Raw genomic sequence first — 5,606 nt, forward strand, 5'->3', positions numbered from 1 at the left:
AACAGGTAAGTTCAAAGACATTCCTGTCTTCCCAGTGTGGGGAACTAAATTTGGGTCATCTCAGAAGCATGATGTTAGACAGCTCTTATGAGTTTCTGATAACACCCACAAAGTAGAGAAACTACTGTCTACAAAACTTTGAACTCAAGGCATATCACAGGAACATTTGCTTTCTTCAACTAGATGTCTGTGTTCTCATAAGGGGGAACAATGAGAAATGATTTTTCACAATGCCTGCCTTAGCACTGAGTCTCGGCCAGCCCCTAATGCTGTGTCCCATTTAAAGGTCATTTAAGTCCCACCCCATGCCATATATTCTGAAGAGGTTTCCTCATGTACCCATCAGGCAGCTATGTAAGGATGGTATGGTCAGTCCCATTTAAAAGATGACTAAGCTCAGGCTCTTACCTAAGTCACCTCTTCAGGTAAGTGGCAGGATTTTAATGAAATTCCATCCCTCACCCTCCCTAGAGGACCCTGGGGAGCCTCCCTTTTAGAAGATGGGTTTCTGGGCTTGAGAAATGGTGAGATTCCACCCCCCTGCTTTTGTGACCCCATGAGTCTTTACTCAACAACTTTTCTGGATGAAGATGACAGAGGTGAGATCCCATTCTTTGTGCCAACAGACCTGTGTGTAGGGACACATGACTTGGCTGATTGATGCCTGAAGTGGTGAGTGGGCTCAGGCAGGAGCTCAAGAGTTGGCCTTGAGACAGGTGAGCGCATATATATGAGAGAGAGAGTCTATTAAGTATTAACTTACACAGTCACAAGGTCCCACAATAGGCCATCTGCAAGCTGAGGAACAAGGAGAGTCAGTTCGAGTCCCAAAACTGAAGAACTTTGAGTCCAGTGTTCGAGGGCAGGAAGCATCCAGCACGGGAGAAAGATGTAGGCTGGGAGGCTAGGCCAGCCTCTCTTTTTCACATTTTTCTGCCTGCTTTATATTCACTGGAAGCTGATTAGATTGTGCCCACCAGATTAAGAGTGGATCTGCCTTTCCCAGCCCACTGACTCAAATGTTAATGTCTTTTGGAAGCACCCACACAGACACACCCGGGATTAATACTTTGTATCCTTCAATCCAATCAAGTTGACACTCAGTGTTAACCATCACAACTCCTTTAGGCAAATGCACTCTATATTTCATCTCCTTTAATCTCAACAGCTATTCAAGTTACCTACAAGAATACCCACTGAATTCTGTCCATTATTCAGATCAGGGTACTTTAGGCGAGTTTCTGTACATCAGGGAAATACCTTTGTTGTGTCTCGATTAGCAGGTAATTCTGAATTATTCTAAAGTTTTCTCCAGTTTGTCTCTGTGCCTCCTGGGCTTGGAATGATCTAATCTGCTTGGGCACTACCATTACATGTTCCAAGGCAGTTTAACGTTTTTTTAAAAAATTGTGATCCATGTGGTTTTAAGTCAGAAGATAATTTAAATTGAAAAATTCTAAATTAAAAAAAAAACCTAAGAATAGCGTAAAAACTCTGGAAAAATCTGTGCAAACTAGAGCTGAGATACTGGGTTAGAATTCATGCTTTGTGAAGCACACTAACAAAGAACTTAGGCAAATAATTTCAGTGGAGAAGTCAAATAATTAGATACATTAACAATAAACACATGAACTATGCCAAAACCACAGAAACTAATAAGATGTAAATATAAATCCTGAGAAGAATAGTGGAAAAAATAGGTTGCAAAAGAAGATAAGGATGTGATTCGACCTTTGGAACAGTCTGTGTGTGTGTGTGTGTGTGTGTGTGTGGGTGAACACATTTGTGTGCATCTCACCTGTGGAGACACATTTCACAGTATGCACCATTCTATGGACAGCAGACACCTAGGTGTCAGGGGTTAGGAGCTGCTCCAGTGAGAGATACAGGTTAATTTCAATTCATATATGTGTTTTTATATATTGTTTTACATTTTATATTCAGGAAAAAGTATTTTGATAAAATATTAAAAACAATATGCTGTGAACATATTGACAAGAGTATACACATATATTCCTTACTTTAGGCATTCATTTATTCAATTTCCTAGGGAAATAATGTAGATTTTTAAAAAATGAATTGACTCCCACATGAGTGTGTGTGTATGTGTGTATGTTCTAGCTCCTCTAGCTCTACCACCTCAAATACAGTTCACAGTTGCAGCATTATCCCCAGTTCAGACTGACACTGTACTTCCAATCTCAGATTTAGATATCCCAGAAAACATACTTTTTTATAACCCAGAAAAATGATGGATACAGAAGGATTCCTGTAGGTACGTCAAAAATCCCAGAAAACTGGCTGATCCCATTAATCAACCTCCCAACCTCCATCCCTCCCTTTCCCCCTGCTGAACTCACCAGTCAGCTCTCAGAGTTGCAATCCTGGCTCTGGCCACTAGGAGACATCACAGCCATCTTCACATTTGTTCTTTTTTGAGGAAAAGGAGTACATCTAACAAAGAGTAACAGATGTTATAACATGGTTTGTTTACTGAAATACCAGTTCTTTTGGGAGTATTTGTGTGTATATTAAAACAGTTCCATTTGCTGTCGACCCCAAATCTACATCGCATTCATTGATTAATCTCTTCCCTTCTCAGTGTAGGTTGAGGTTTCCACACTGTAGGAGGGTCCCTTCCAGACAGCAGGGCATTCGTTCACTCTCCATCCACCCCTGTACAGGCTTCCTGGACCTTCTACCACTGCCTCCCACTCATCCCCTCTCCAGGATACTATAAGCACAGCCTCCCAGACCTGCCCCTTGTGCCCTCATCCTCTCTCAGTCACCTCTCACCTGCCCTGATGCAATCCATTAAGATTCTGTCTTCCAGCAACAGCCAAGGAGTGTTAGACCTACCTGGTGTTTCATCCTATGGATGCCCCACCGTATATGTATTTACAGTCTTCTTTTACACTTAACAGTTGTTCTTTTTTTTTTTTTTTTTTGACAGAATTAGAATGAATCATTCTGCACTTAGGCTCATAAGCTGTGGTTTAAGGGAAGTATTGTATTTTTTGCTCCTTGCAGACGCGTCTTTGCAGAAGAGTTCTATAATGGTGGTACAATGGCGCCCCCCTCATGACAGAAGCTTGAACTACAGCTTGAACATCGGTGAGCAGGAAGGTGGGAGGGAGGAAGGGCTGTGGCCCATGCACACCCTATAGAGCGTTCTGAAACTCTGGGTTGAAAAAGGAGGCATTCCAGGTTAAAGGGATACAGAAGTCCACTAGATGTTCCAGCCTCTTTATATGCTGAATAGAAAGCTGTATATGGGAATAACAGAAAAATCATTTTAATTTCTATAGAGATGAAATATACTGTCTACATTGTTCAATACAATAGCTAATGGCAACTGTGGCGGTTGAACACCTGAAACGTGTTGAATGGAACTGAACTTTTAGTTTCATGTACGTTTAATCAACTTAAATGTAAATGGCCATATGTGGACAATGCCTACTATATTGGACAGCAGTGACTCAACACATTTTTCTGCACCTTTCTTTCTTCTGTTAACAATATATGCTGGAAATCATTACAAAGGAGTAGAAGGGGGAGTTCTCATTGCTTGTTTTACCTCCATAGAACTCTGGGATGTAGATGTACCTTAGATTATTCAATCAATTCCTTATTGATGGACGTCTGTCTCATTTCTAGTCTTGTCCTGTTACAAATTGTTCTACCATGAATTGCCTTGTGTTTATGCCTTTTGTCTTTTTTAATTGTATCTTTGGGGGTACATTCTTAGAGATTGCTGGCCCTGGAAGAATACATCTGTGCTGCATAAAATAAAAGATTTGAAACGAGAGGATCTGGAAACATGGCGACAAGCAGTGAATGTTGGTTGTATCTCGTTATTCTTTTGATTCCATGTACTTTCTGATCTCCTATTTTCATCCTAGTGTGACATGGTGAATGAATTTATTGAGCCCTAGAAAGAAGGAATATTAAAGAAGAGCAAAGAATAATAGCTGTGCAGAAGATGGGGGTCATTGAACCTGTATCCTAGTTGCCAGACTTGTAAAGTGACCACGGGACCTGGGGTGAGTCCTGTTCTTTTGTCGGCCTCTAGTCTACCACAGAAGGACATTTATTATAGGAACAGTGGTTAGCTGTGTGGGCTTTGGGGTGAGAAGGACTTCGATTTGAGTCTGGGAACTATCACTTGATGGTTGCATAATCTAGAGCAAATAATTTATCTATCAGGTATCCTACAATTGCTGGCATTTTTATTATTGTTTATTTTGTTTTATTATTGCACCATTCATCCAAAGGGTGAATGATAGGAATCAGGATTACACTGTCAGGTATTGCAATGTTCTATGAAACTTTGCTTTTGTAGCTGATGGAGTCTTTGACATACAGATTACAGGATGTCTGTAGAAAGCTCATGAACAGACCCATATATATCTTACATTTAATATGCAATGTAGATATGGCATTTCTAATCAGATGCATTGTTTGAAAATTGGGGTTGGGTCAGCTGGTTCATTAAAAGGCAAAGTTAGATTATATATCTTATAATTTAATCAGAATGATTCATCCACATATTAGTGCTTTGTATAAAAGTTCAGATAAAAGTAGAAATGGTAATAAAAACCCAGAATACCAAGCTCCATATATAGTATAACCATTATATAAAATGTAATGTATGTGTATCCATTACATTTGCTTATATACATGTATAAAAACACAAAGTAGCATCATGTAAATTTCAATAAGGATAGGAATACTGATGATAAAAGAAAAACTTCAGCCAAATTAAATTTAAAGGGCTTTGAGCAATGAACAATTCATGAATTGGGCAGCCCCCAGAATCACAGCAGATTCACGGAGACTCTAGTACAGCCATATGGTGGAAAAAGATTTATAGACCAATAAAGGGAAATGATGTACAGAAATTGGAAGTGAGGTACAGAATGGCTGGATTGATTATAGCTTGGTGTTTGCCTTGTTTAAACCCAGTTTGAACACTCCGCAGTACACAAATGGTTGAAGTATGGCCGCTGGGATTGGCCAAGAGTTAGCTATTGTTACAGGCACATACTCCTAAGTTATGTTTTCAATTTTGTCTATTAAGCTAGGTTACAGTTAATCCACAAGGACTCAAATATAGAAGTACGAAGTCCTTCTCAGGTCATATTTAGTTTGCTTTAACACTGGGTATTAATAGTTTTTAAATTCTGCGCTTGACTCAATATTAACCTTTTGCAAAGACAAGTGTGGAATATATTTATGATAAAAATGTGGCTCCTAAAATATGTTACTTAAGAAATATTTCCGAAGAAAACAACCATAAAATTAACCCAGATTAATCTCACACCTACTTTAGTTTTTCTCTAACCCCAGGTCCCATAGGCTCCCATCTGGCTGTGGGTTTATGCTTCCTCCTGAAGTCATGTTCTTCACCAGAACACTCTTTTCACAGGGTCACAGTCTCTCCACACTTTGATTTGTTTTCTCTCTGCACTCAGCCTGGGCAACAAAGCAAGACCCTAAAAAAAGAAAGAGAGGAAGGGAGGAAGGGAGGGAGGGAGGGAGAAAGGAAGGAAGGAAGGAAGGAAATACATTCAAACAGTTCAAAATGCAAAAGTTACATACATAAG

At 39.7% G+C, this 5,606-nt stretch overlaps 1 long non-coding RNA gene across 1 annotated transcript in view; it reads left to right on the forward strand.

Annotated features, from left to right (window-relative positions):
* Window positions 1-3,388: 3,388 nt before the first annotated feature.
* Window positions 3,389-5,606, forward strand: part of LOC105520585 — a 6,627-nt gene continuing 4,409 nt past the window's right edge. The window contains exons 1-2 of the long non-coding RNA XR_001003156.1: window positions 3,389-3,410; window positions 3,903-4,043. This is a non-coding gene — a long non-coding RNA (uncharacterized LOC105520585). The remainder of the gene's footprint in view (window positions 3,411-3,902; window positions 4,044-5,606) is intronic.

This window comes from Colobus angolensis, unplaced genomic scaffold (assembly GCF_000951035.1).
Source record: "Colobus angolensis palliatus isolate OR3802 unplaced genomic scaffold, Cang.pa_1.0 Scaffold382, whole genome shotgun sequence".
In the NCBI taxonomy this organism is placed as follows: Eukaryota; Metazoa; Chordata; class Mammalia; order Primates; family Cercopithecidae; genus Colobus; species Colobus angolensis.